General features: G+C 39.6%; 1 long non-coding RNA gene across 1 annotated transcript; it reads left to right on the top strand.

Annotated features, from left to right (window-relative positions):
- Positions 1-5,073: 5,073 nt before the first annotated feature.
- Positions 5,074-7,403, top strand: LOC106488483 (uncharacterized). The gene is made up of 2 exons (XR_001293190.2): positions 5,074-5,274; positions 7,319-7,403. It is a non-coding gene; the product is annotated as an uncharacterized lncRNA (long non-coding RNA).
- The last annotated feature ends 6,484 nt before the right edge of the window (positions 7,404-13,887 follow it).

The raw sequence follows: 13,887 nt of genomic DNA, 5'->3' as shown, positions 1-13,887 counted from the left end.
AAAGATTCCCAAGAGAAGGAGAATAAAAAGAATACAGAGGAAGTCTGGGAATCTGCCTGGCAGGTGGAGCTATGAAATCCCACAGAGAATGTAGGCACAGTATTCCTAGTTTTGAACAAATTGACTAACCATTTCTTGCTTTTGTAAAGGTAACTTCATGAAGCCTAACCTGTGCGCAGTGATTATTGTTAAAGGGAAGCATTTGCAAAGTTTCAATTGTCTTCGATAGCATATGCTAAAAAACCAACTGCTCTGCAGTTGGACACATTACTTTTCTCTAGTGTGTATACCTGACCCAGTTCTGCTCTGTGATACTTCTGTACCACAGAAATGAACCCACCTCTACCAGTTGAGTTCCGCCAGTGAAAGTGGGTCCAGATTCAAGCTTACTGCATTCAGAAAGCTGGAAAACAGAATTATGTATTCAGGGTCTGATTTTTTTTTATGTAGGGTTTAATGGAGCTATTTGATAAGAAAAGTAATGCTTTTCATCAGTAAAAGCAGCTGAATCTGAACCCAGGTGATTGCTTCTGGTACATTGCAAGGGTCCCTGAATATGATCCTGCCTTCATGGGAAAGACAAGGGAGTTATACTCGAAGGAAGATGGAGATGGGTATTTAGAGGAGGAAACATGTAATTACACCTGGATGTGGGGTGGATGTAATTATTAGCATCTCAGAATTTTTAATTTAAAAATTTTTTAAAAGCAGTGTTTTCTTTTTTGAAATTTGTGCGTATATATGACTAGTGGTATCATCAATTCTACAGTCTGCCTAGCCATTTTCACAGTACCATAGGGAAATAGATACTACTATGGACCTATTTCCATTGTCTTCCACTGGCTTGACTTCCGTTAAATAGACAGAGTGATCATTGCAGTATAAAAATTAGGCAGAATTTAAAAAATTGCCCCTTCCCATCCACCTCCTCATACTCCTAGGAAGAACTCTGCCTGTTAGGACAATGCATTTTGTCCTGACAGTTCATGTAATACTTCATACAAATGATACAGCTATGAAGTACAGAATAAAAATCAACAGCAGAGGGAGGCATATGAATAGGCACAGGAGAAAAAATGTGGAGTTTAGACATGAAAGCAAGTGAGAGGAAAAGAAAAACTTCATACTAGAGGGAGGGAGTCATTGCAGATAAGACTTTTAAGTATCAGCGGAACAAGTCAGTTGCTAGTATTAAAAAAAAGGGGGGGGGCAGTTTTGAATTTCCAGGAATAGCAGTTCCTGGACGGTTAGTTTTGAGGGGGGGTTCTTGTGGTCCTGCTGCAGGCTCCCTCAGCCACTGGCAGTTTGGCAGGCTTTGGTTCTTTGCACTGGGGTCGGAGCCAGCTGGGACCAGACCAGGGCAGCTCCCAGTGTCCTCCACACAGGGTGCCCGCAGTTCCCCACACCAACACTGGCCACTTATGGCCAGTGATCCTCTTGATAATCATCTAGGAATTGGCTGATACAATAATGCCAAAATTTGGCCGTGAATGAATGAGCTTCCTCAGGCCTCCATTCACGTGAAGAACTTATTGTTGCCTGTGTGTACATGTGTGTATGTGTGCTCACGGATCTTTCATGTAACTATTTAGCTGTGAGAGCCAAATTTAATTTTTGTGTATTTTCTTCTTTCACAATCTGTGACTTTCCAATTTAAATACACAGAAATAGTTTAAAAAATTGATGGTGGTGCTACTTCTCTCACATTCTTTGAACAGCCTCCCCAAACTAATCACTGAAGCTCCTACTTCATCCTTTCTTTGAAACTGTACTTGATGAAGGATTTATCACGGCAGACACAGCCTCAAACTATCCAAAGAGGAAGGGAAGTTACACTCTTGCACCATAGGAACTGGTCATAGCCACATAGTTGCATATTTGAAATCTGCTTATTGAAACAGAGGGAGTTAAACACAACAATTGTTGATATCACTACTCATATATGTGCACAAATTTTAAAAAAGAATTTTAAAATTTAAAAAATTAAAAATTCTGAGATGCTAATAATTACGTCCACACCACATCCGAGTGTAATTACATGTTTCCTCCTCTGAATACCCATCTCCATCTTCCTTCGAGTATAACTCCCTTTTCTGTTTGTTAAAATTAGATATCAATCTGTTGGGGTAGAGACTACCTCTTGCTAAGTGTTTGTACAACATACGGATCAATGAGGAGTGAGTCAAATCAAGGCAAAATACTTAGAGGTGCTCTGCCCCTATTAGTGCACTCAGTTGTCATCTAAATACAGCTTTGTAAAAATAATGTAATCAAGTGGTAACTCAGTTTATTTTTGCTGCCAGAAATATAAGGCTTTACTTGAAAAGAGAAAGAGTTCTTTTTGTTTGACCTGCTTTCTTCTCTCTCTACAAATTGTGTACTACAGAAAACATGAGTTGCAGTATCTCCATATGAGGGTGGTGACTGGTTGCAAAAATACTGTGCCTTTTTAATTGATCTTAATCTAATATGCCAGAGTCACAGAGTTTTTTCCTTCTGTTGCTTTATTTGCTTGGAGCTCAGGTGAAGGACAATCTCAAAAATCAATTTACCCATTAGTGCTAAAGCATATGCTTTTTTTTTTTTCCCCCTAAGTTGGCATCTCAATACCATAGGGTCTAGATTTAAACAAAATTTCCTTAAACTCATTTAGGATTTTTCAAGGCTTCACTGAAAAATTGTCTCCCTAAGTGAGGAGGTGCTTTAGCTCTGAGCACTCCCTTTGTACACTGGATGCAAAATACATCTCTGGTAAATTTCCCTTTTATCATTTGTTTCGGTGCTTATGAACCTTTAGTTTTAGAGAGCCACAGGGATAAACCACAGCAGTCCATTTTCTGTTTCAAGTCTGGAACAAAATATTGCTTACCCAGGTCCATGGATCAAGGTCTGAGGGATAAGATAGTGTCAAAACTTTCCATCCCAAAGTGCTGAAATAGTAGCCCTGTCAAACCTCTGACTTATTTCAGTGGGGCCAGGATTTTACTGTTCTTGCCTGGATGCTATGTGATTTCTCCTTTTTACCCATTTCTGCTTTTCTGATGTAAAAAAAGGGAGATATTAGGATACTAGTGTTTGGGAAGAATGTCATGACACATTTTACTCTGCAAATTCATCATGGGTTTTGTCATGCAGCAGAAAGGAGGACAGGAGGTAGTCTGTCCATGTTTGGCTCCTTAACTGCTGAAGACAGTTACAATTTTCCTCGACAAAAAGAATCTTAGAAGACTTGTGAGCACACAGACTATCTCATTTAACTGATTATTTTCCAGTTCTAATGCATTGGCACACTGTTGTTGTATTTAAACTGTCTACATCTTTCTAAAATTAATTTTTCATTGAAGATTTTCCAAAGCACATACTGTGTCTATTCATAGGAGACAGACCTAATCCTGTACTCCAAATCTATATAACCCAGTGTTGTAGAACAGTGTGAGCCTTGTCTGAATTATTACAATTTGGACACATCCCTACTGTGCATAACAAAAGCAGTAGTATGAAGTAAAATGCATTGTATTCTGCTGTAGAGTGCATTTGCATGTTAAAAGCAATATAAAAACATGAAAATATTCTTACAGTATATGAGGTAAATCAAGTATCCTCTTTTATCATGGAAGGAAATACTGAAGTAGAAAGTTGGAGGACTTGATCAAAGTTAGAGCGGATAAGCATGCCAGGATTTATGACTTTATTTCTCAAGCATAGGAAAACTCTACCCTGATAAGACTAGTATGTCAGTGGATAATACATTGAGATATCTTTTGCAGGAGCTTCCTTTTTCAGTAAAGATTGAGGTAAGCTACTCTACCCAGGGAGCTTAAAATCTTCATTACAACTGATCTTATTACAATTTCACTATAGGTCACTGCTGCTTGCATACTGAAGAATCCTCTTCAGAGGATTCTCTTGCTGGTGTAAAGTCCAAATGTAATGAATAGACTGTAAAATCAGTGCAGAAAGGTTGCGGATGGCTCCTATAAACACTCTCACTTACCTTCTATTCCTGGCTATGCATGAATCACGAGCTCCATCTGTCTGCCATTTCTTTCAGCGTCTTGGGCATTATAACTCATTAGGAAGTGTCAGGGAAACTCATCCCAAACTGCAAGAGTTTTGCCAAAATTTGCACAAGATACTGCACTTAACCCTCATGGAAACACCTGCATCAGCATTTTCCTGATGGTTCCTTGCAGAAAGAAATGCCTACTGTATTTTATGTTCTTGTCAAGGTGGAGAAAAGGCTATTTGAAAGCAGGGGGTATCAGACAAGAAATCCTTATTCCCTATTTTTCTGTGCTTTACAGTCAAAGGGAGTGATGACAAGCACATATCCTGACAGATTTCGCCATTGTTCTGTTTGACCTGGAGTTGCTTACAGTCACCCTGTGCTTGCCTGCTTACCATAAATATTACATATTGTCAGAAAAAAATAGTTCACAGCTATTTATTCTGGTCTTGGCAATAGGAAGCTATTTTCATCTTGCTTGTTAAGTATTTTGGGCTTTGGCTTGGATTTTTATAATCACATCGGTAGTAAATGAAGATTAGTTGTGCTACATGTTGAGTTTTATTCAAGAAAATTTTTACTGTGGGAGGGTTTATAAGCCACACCTGCTGAGGAAGTGGCTAAAATAGACTCAGCTGCAGGGGGGGAGAGCAATACAGAATGATGTAGTCTGAGAGAGAAAAGGCAATAAGAAAAAGAAGAAAAAAAAGAAAGGATTAACCAGAGACCTGCACGATTTGGGAGGAAAATAGCTTGTGAGGGGGAGGGATCTACAGATGGAGCTAAACATACTGATTATGACAGATAGAAACTCTAACTTACTGATCTGGTAAGGGTACTCTCAGGTGAGAAATCTCATTTCTTTCTTTCTTTCTTTCTTTTTTTTTTTAACGAAATAAAAAGCCTTACAAGTTTTTAATGATGGTGACCTTTTGAGCATATTTTAGAAACTGAATGAATGTTTCCAATGTCTGAATGTTACATAGTGTATATTACTTATTAAAATAACTCTACTTTGATCTCTGATGGCATATATTACTTGTTTGTTTATCCCCAGAACATGCAGATCCTTTTTGCTGTGTCAGGCAGGAGTCCTGATCAGAAAGAATAATCATACTATGTGAAGATTGCATCTTGCAACATGCTCATGAGACTAATCAGCACAGGCAACTTTCTTTTGATCATTTCCTGGCTCTTACTGTATTTCTGGATCGCTGGTTTTCTTCTAATGCAAGTCTTCTGCAATGTGTGGCCCTACATGCATATATGTGAGTGTGTTAAATTTTGTGGGTCTCTCAAGAAGCAGACTGGTGCGGGGGGGAGAAAATTCAATTATTTGGCCCTTATTTTGGCTAGCTGCCACATTGGAAATTTTAGGACCAGTCTTGTCTTCTCTGTGGCAATGGAGTAGCTCATGGCAGTAGTAGGGGGAAAATTCTTTCTGAAAGGGGGTAAGATCTAGTTTGCTCTTGAGTTTCACAGTTGTTTGCTGATGTCTTGCAATTAGTTACAGTCTTCCATATGAGGCTGCTCCCTTGCTGACCAGGTGGATGGGCTTAACAGGCTAAGAAGAAAGACATGGTGCACACTTTTTTTGTTAGCCCAGCACAGAGTTCTTGATGACCTGCTTGTTGCTTCTCATCTAATACTAGTCTTTCTGGCTTTTATTTATCCCTTTGACAAAGTGGCTCTTTAGACCATGGGAGCAAGCACATAAAAATCCAGGATAGCTCACGGTGCTGATATCTGAAATTACAGTGCTCCAGGTATAAAGGTGGAAAACCATATTCAGCCTCTGCAGCCTTGGGATATATGCCTAGTGCACATGGGATCTGTGGAATTAGGCCTGTCTTAATGTGCCTGTATATTTGCAAACTGACTCTAAGCTTGACAATGGGTGGACAGATTTTCACGAGGATGATACAAGGAACCTCTCTGGAACTCATACAGTCTGTCCCCTCTCTGCACTGCCTTATGAGAGATCCAGTATGACTTATAAAACATGGATATGTTTACAGTCATTTCACTAAGAGGCATAAGAGTTACGGCTTTTGGTTTCCAGAACAATAGGACTGATTTAGGTGAATTCATCAAAAGTATTTTTGCCATTTTGGTCAAAGTATTATCCAGTGAGATGTTTTAAGTCTTATCGATACACAGAGCTCAATAATATATTTGGAAATGGTTTAATTATGCCAATGCAGGCCATTATGTAGGTATCCTTAAGTTGTTTTACGTTGACTTTTCTCAAGCTGCTGATCAAAATGAATGACTGATAGAAGGGGTGTGATAAATGTGTGGGACTGATAAAATGACTGATAAAATGTGGGTGTCTGTATATGAGCGTTGCTGTAGATAAATCAGTTTGAATAATGATTTAGCTGAAGTAATACAGTTGTGTCTGCAGGCAAGAGTCTAGTGTGAATTCTCTATCCTTACTCTTTGTTACCTGAACATCATAAGAATTAACTGTTCTAATTCTTCCAGGTCTACATCTTTCATGCATCTCTGTGCATATAGTAGCATCTAATAACTGGATATATGCAATTTAAATTATTTACAATACTGATGCTTTCTGACACTCCCTGAGAAAAATCTATGATGTTCTTGTTTAGTCTACCTAATGCACACCAAGGGACCAATTTCCCTTCCCTCCCCCTTCCCTCCCCCTTCCCTCCCCCTTCCCTCCCCCTTCCCTCCCCCTTCCCTCCCCCTTCCCTCCCCCTTCCCTCCCCCTTCCCTCCCCCTTCCCTCCCCCTTCCCTCCCCCTTCCCTCCCCCGCATTTTTTTTCCCATCACTTTATGTGGCTTTAAATCAAAAGAACTCATATCCATTGGAACCTAAAGAATCAAAATATTCTAGCATTATATTCCTTTCTGGTTGTATGATGCAAGCAGATTATAATCTGAAGCTTATAGCAAGAAAAATGTCTTGCCTAATTCCCAAGAGGTTTTAGTTAGGCTGAAGTCTATGGTAACTGCTGGGTTTCTGCAACTGCATGAAACAGAAATCAGCGGAGGTGTATCTCGCAACTACTACTACAGGCTATAGCTTAGTAATAAAGTCTCCAAGAGCCCTCATACTTTTTCAGCTCATACTTGACTTCCTTTATTTAGAAAATTCCGTGGGAACTTGATGAACCACCAGAGCTGAATTATTCAGTCTTTGGATACACTGTAGAACCTGCCTTTTCTTTCCTTTTCCGTGACCAGGAAGGAACAGGCTGTGGGCTGGACTGGTTGTCACCTGTTCATAAGAAAGGATTCTGAGACATGGGTCCTTTCTCACATGATTTTGTATTTTTGTTCTAGGCATAAGAAGCACAGAATCCAGAGCAAAAGCTACTGTTTTATGTTATGTACTTGAAGAGACAAATAATAAATGAGATCAAAGCTACTTTCACTACCTTTCCTGGATTTTATTTGTGCTCCTCTTTGTTTTACTGCTTCATAAAGCAGACAGCTGTATACTAGGCTGAAAACCATTCTGTTTCTTTTGATGGTTTTGCTGCATATGCCAAAAGCAGAAATCAGTGTTTAAATTGTAGGTCACTTTGCTTTTGATTTTCTTGATTCACACATGCTAGAATTAAATAATATATATTTTTAAATATATGACTTAGTTATGGAAGAGTTGGACTCTTAGATAGTATGTTGTTATAAATAAAGTATTCAAAAACTCGGCATCTAAATAGATACATGTCGGATTTGGGGTTTATATTTTGGACCTACGTAGTGAAACTGAGGGAGAAGGGCGGGAAAACTTCTCTGTATGCTTGGCTCAAGCACTGGTTTCATTATCATAGCACAAAGGTTAAGATTGGTAAATGGAAAAATTACCAACAGGATTTACATGGGTAAAAAGGCAGCTACATTTGTAATAAATGTTTGTGATACAGGGAAGCTCTGTGAGACTCCAGCAGTCCCATCAAAGAGAGCATTCTTGTCTTTTTTCTTGGGCTTGGTATAGAAATCAGGATGATGGTACTGGAGAAATATAAAAGGATAATAACTATTGGTCTGGCTTCTAACAATACATCCATCATCCCTGTTAGTTGGAAACAGGAGGCATGAACAAGGTTGTAGGCATGTATGTGTGCTTGCATGTGAGAACACATGCCCAATGTTTGAAGTAGGGTGTGAACACAATGTGTTAAATCAGGCAAAGATGCTAGCCTTCCATTTGCTTTATTACAGTTGTGGAATTTCATCTGTTAAGGTAGACAGGGGGATTGCCATAATGAGCTCTCTCTTCAGATACTCTGAACTATGTTTAAACAGATACCAAGCTGGCATGGTAGACAGAGAGAAGCTGTTACCATGCTTTAAACATGTATTGGGCATATGCTCTATGCTAAGTTGGAGTCCTGAAGAAAGCTGGATGTTGAAAGGATCCCAAAGAACTGGATTCCAGATGTAAAATCCTGTTCCCTAAAAGCGATCAGATAATATCAGTCCTCTACAGCATTCCTTTTATTGCAAATGACAAGTAGTGCATGCTAGCATAGGTCAGTGCTGCTTTTGCTGCATTTTAAAAGAAATGGTGGACAAACCTCAGAGTAGGTATTGAAGTGCTGAGATTTCTCTTTATTTTCATGCTTAAATCATCTCTAAAGTATGAAAAAGTATTTGCTGTGACAGGTGCATCTGTTTGTTCAAGCAGCTCAGTCCACCTGCAATACATTCCAGGACTCTGAGGCCTGACTCAGTCATTTTGGTTACAGTACAAAGGCATGGATAGGATTTCTGTTCTCACTTCGTAGGAATAACCTAGTGGAAAACTGCACACAAAGTGATAAATAAAGAGTCATAATAGTTTGGAAAACTACTATTAGGTTTATTTATTTATATTCTGTTCCCGTCAGTTTGAAAAGCCTGCTTTGCAGAAACATACTAGATCAAGTCACCTTATACCCCAAGGAGTGGTGAAAATATGATGAAATAAGATTCTCATATTAAGCATCTAGTTACTATGAACAAAGTGAGGCTGTGTCTGCCTCGCTATGAAATAGCAGTGGGAGTTGGAGAATGGAGTGAACATCTGAGATATCGGTATATGTATGCATGCAAAATGACTTAGCCAAATTGTTGTGCACACAAGATAGTTAAACCAGCTGCATTAAAACCAGCAACAGCTTACTTAAACAAAAAGTGCTAAAGCAAAACTGAGAGAAGAGCACATGAGGTGGAGGAAGATGAAGAATAGTTACGATTACAGAAACTAGAGCAATTTTCTTCTCTCCAGCAGGTGGTAGGATTTTCTCAGCTATATGCAGGCAACAATAAGCAGAATCATCCAAATCCTAATCTCTAAAGCAGCAATCTCCAGCCTTTTTTGACTCACAGATTCCTAACATTTCTGGTGGGAATACAGGTTCAATAGGTAGCAAATTTAAGCTGCTGGAGGAAGATTTGCAAGTTACCTGGCAAAATTGCTAGCAGTAGTCCATGTACCTCACTTTTAAACTACAGTTTAAATATCACAGCTTCTCCATAATATGTATGAAGGCCCACAGACAATATTTTCCACATAGCTTGGACATACTGTTTACGGAGATCAGATAGGAAAATGTGCCCAGTAGAAGGATATTTCAACTTTTCCAATGATCTGAACCTTTCCAGGTGACACTTCTCATAACTTATTTTCAGCCAATGCTGAACATAGGAGACTACACTAAATAGACCTTTGATCTGATCCCATATAGTTACTCTCATGTTACACTCTAGTAAGTTATTTAAACAGTGTGAGGAAACAAAATGTTGCTACAGATGTTATTTAAGTTCTGATTCATCACTATGTGGTGGAGGAGCTGGTAGGTAAGATAGCAAGGTTTAAACTCCAGGTGTTGATACAGGTACTCTCTGTATGTCCTTAGGCAAATCATTGATAAGTGAATTTTTCAGCTTTCTACTTGCCGTTTTGGGCACACTACCCTCAACAGATAAGGTTATATTGTTTGGATGGCTTTGTCTTTATTAGGTGCTCAGATAAAATAGGGAAGAGTTAAAATGATGATAATAAAGATGGGCTACAATCATGAACTTTCTATTTGAATATTTGCTTTTAGCTGAATTTTTAAATATCTTCCTAGATCTCATCTTCTGCCAAACTCTGCACTTCTGGTTTGCCAACAGTAATCACTCTTTCCAGTTAAAATGGTAGATTAACTAGGGTTTTTGTGTGTGTGTTTTAACCATTCAGCTGATATAATTCCACTGGCACAAAACTGATGTTGCAATACACTTGGCCTACCATGTTCCTTGTAAACCACTGTCTGCAGGAGTAATCTGTAGAAGCAGCATAGGTTCTTTTTTTTTTTTTTAATATTCATAATATATTGGCTAGATTTGCTTGTTTAAATTTTTCTTATTTTATTCTGTCTTAACTACTAAAACTATTACGCTCATTCTCTAAGTTGAGTTCTTCTGTCTCAGCTCATAACATCATGAGTCATAAGGCAACATAACACATCTCTGTTTGGGAAAGGTGGCATTCTACAAAGTAAGAACAACTCTCTTTCATGATGTAAGGTTTTTGTCTTGAATTTCCATTTTGTTGTTGATATTGTTGTTTGAGGTTTTAGAAACTTAGCTTCCTGAGCCACCGTGAAAAGCAACCAGTTATTGGGTACTCTTGTAACTTGTGCCAAAGCAGGCTTTTTCTGTGTTGCTTGGTTTTATGATAAATGAATAAAATGTTTTTTCAGCTAAAGAAATACGTGGCCAAATACTTTTTTTCCCCCCCTTAGGGTCTAATTCTTGCACCTTTCTTGTGTCCTGTTTTGCAGGTCAACCCGTTTGAATCAATGAGATAACTCAGTAAGTAAGGTGCTGTTGCCTGCTCTCCTAACAGTTTCTATGTCTTTCTGCCGTGAATTCACGTACCTGTAGCTCATCTGTGACACCCTGCAATGAAAGGCAGTGCTTCTGTCTGTGTTCTCTTAGTACAAACAGAACTTTTCAAGAATTCCACCCCCCCCCCCAGCTTAATAAAGAAAATGTGAGACAACTGAATAGGTCAGTATGTATTCTTTTTAAAACCAAGGTCTGTAGAACAAAGAGAAGTCACTTAAAAATCAGCTCTAAAATGTTTCTTGTTCTTCTAATGAGCCAGACCAGATAAGGGCAAGAGAGTACAAATTCTTCTCTACAGATGTCTAGGTTTTATTCATGCTCTTTGGTTTATGGGTAAGCCTCACTCCATATCTTTTGTGCAGGTTTAGGATCTGCAGATTAGCAGAATTCAGGGTTTGTCCTAATATTTCAGAGTATTAGCAACTTCTGAATAAGTAGCCAACCATTTGTCCTGGGCATTGTTTAAAAGGGTGGCCAAGTCACCTTCGACTCCAGGAAGGTAAAAGGCCCTAAATAATTTTACTGCCGCTTTTACTGTGCTTATTTCCTGCTATCTGCAATCCCTGGAGCATCACTGATGTCCCCAGAGCTTCTAAACCTATTTTCCATCTGTTGCATTCTCACCTACAGTAGGACTAATATGCCACAAAAGATTTTGCTGCTTTCACTGACAGCAAGAGCAACACTTGAAGCCTTTTGTTGTGTGCTGGTTCCGCTGGGAGCTCACAGACAGGCAGCAGGAAATAACAGTTTTGTAGCCCTGGTTAGACTCAGAATTAGACTGTGATAAAGCCATGTACTCATGCTGGGGAATGAAAAGCTCACTTATGCTCTTAAGAGTGCTACTGGGACCTGACACCTGCATGTTCAGAGCTGTTAATAAGGTTCCCCCCACCATGCATAGCTAGGCAAAGGGCAGAGCCTTGTTTCTGTTTTGATCTGCTTGCTGGTCAGAGCAACTGACACAGCAAATGAAAAGCAATTTACTGCTATGGACCTGGGAATAAGGAGGAAGAAGACCAAAAATGCATTTGCTGTGCTATCCACAGGATGGTTAACTACCCCTCTTGCTCAAAACTGAAACTGCAATCACAGTCAAACTCTCTCCAAGGTGCAGGAAGGAGCAGAAAATCGAGGAGTGTAGTTCTCTGCTTTCTTTTGTGGAGGGGGATGAGATAAGATTGAAGACAGGAAAAAGCTCTCAGAGCTAGCAGAGGGAGTGACTCAAGAAAAATACCCAAAGAAGATTTGATGTGGTTGATGTTGATTCAGTGGTCATGGCTCTGCCCTGGGACACAGAATTTATTCATTTTTCAGATGTGGGTGCACTCTGGTAGTTTCCTCAGTGCATTCACTTTTTGAAATCTATACCAGCCATGTGGTCGGACACTGAAGAATGTTGCTGTACTTTTTGTCAGACTTGCTTCTTTGTTACAGCTGGATTCACATCGCCAAGTTTCATAGAGAAATTTTTGGTGATGCACAGAGAACAGTATTAGTGTTCATGCTTTCATTTTTTTTCCCCAGTGGCAAGGTGTGTCAATAAATAGCCAAACAGTTATTTGCTAGTGTTATTTTTCTCTGTAAATTACTGCAGGAGTTTGGCTGTTCTGTGATTGTGATGAGGGAGTGGGAAGGCATCAGGAACCATTTCTCTGCAAAGGAGTGGCGTACTGTATGAGTGAGTCTGAGAGCTTGATAAAGTCTACTGATTGAAAGGAAAGAAGAATAAATGGAGGGCAGACATCCATCTCCAGTTCCAGAAGCTAAAAAGATGAAAGAGTAAGGGTAGCTATTTAACAGAGAAGAGCTGAAATTGGTGTGGCAGGGATATGTTATGAAACTTGTGCTGTAGCAAGGCAGCAGTGAATATTGCCACCACAACTTCATACAGAATCATTTTGAGTAATAGTCCAGCCCTTCGTATTGGATCTCAAGAGCCTCTGTTGGCTAATGCTAACAAACATCCAGGCTGGCACGTACTTCCCTGAAATGACCCTTCCATTCACCTGAGCTTAGGAAGAGCAGCTGTCTAAGGCATGGACTTCTCCTGCTGCCAACCTGCTGTTCATGCAGAAGTTCCCTATCCTGACAGCCTTGCTTGGCTCCGTGGCACAAATACTGCTCCGTGGCACAAGTAGTGCTCCATATTTAGCATGGTTCTGCCTCTTGTGGTTAATGTGGTGGAGTATGTGGTATGTATCTTCTCCCTTCTCTGAGGGAGAAGATACTGTGGAGAAGATCCCATCTAGGTTCTGGTGTGGGAAAGCTTCCTATCTTCCTGCAAAAAAGATAGTTCCCTGTTTCTGCATGATTCATCTGTAGCCATAATCTCTGGCTTCTGCATGCATGATACAAGTGTGTTTGCTTTGCATAGTGTGAAATCCACAAAAGTGTCTTTGCAAGGACAATGATTTCCTCAAACAGTCCTCTTGACCTTTAGTTTCTCCTGGGGTCTAATGTCTGTAGTTGCCAGTATGTGTGTTGACATTCATAGAAACAGAGCTTACTGTGTATACAAAGATATTTCATTGTGGGAGTCTATGTGCTGGTTTAGGCCTTAGTGACAGAAGAGCTTCAGTGCCATTGCTGTTATTGGCAATGAGCTAGACTGCAAACACAGACTCTGCCAACACCTTGATGTGGCCTAGTGAATACAAAATGAAGTAGAATCTGTCTATATCTGTACACAGTAAGCCCTGGACATGATAGGAGCTCTAAAGAAGCTATTTCCAGCTCCCTGATCATGAGTTCAGTTTCCAGGTGCAGTTTATAGCAGCTTACATTAGGTGGGCTGGCAACAGCTTCAAGAAACTAATATACGCCACTCAGAGACCAACAATGCAGGAGGAAGATTTGATGTGACTGGCTTGGGGCATAGAGACCAGGTTTATGTAGTCTGAAGAGCCAGGAACGTCTTTAGTGGCGAATTATATTCCTTTGTTGTTAAAGCAGCGCAAACAAGTTGTAGCAAGGTTTGTGCCAAAACGTATTTCATGTTTAAAAAAAAAAAATCTGTCTCTCCT

The sequence above is a fragment of the Apteryx mantelli genome, chromosome 1, assembly GCF_036417845.1.
Source record: "Apteryx mantelli isolate bAptMan1 chromosome 1, bAptMan1.hap1, whole genome shotgun sequence".
Taxonomy (NCBI): domain Eukaryota; kingdom Metazoa; phylum Chordata; class Aves; order Apterygiformes; family Apterygidae; genus Apteryx; species Apteryx mantelli.
Note: the sequence above shows the minus strand (reverse complement) of the source record. Positions and strands in the feature narration are given on the sequence as shown.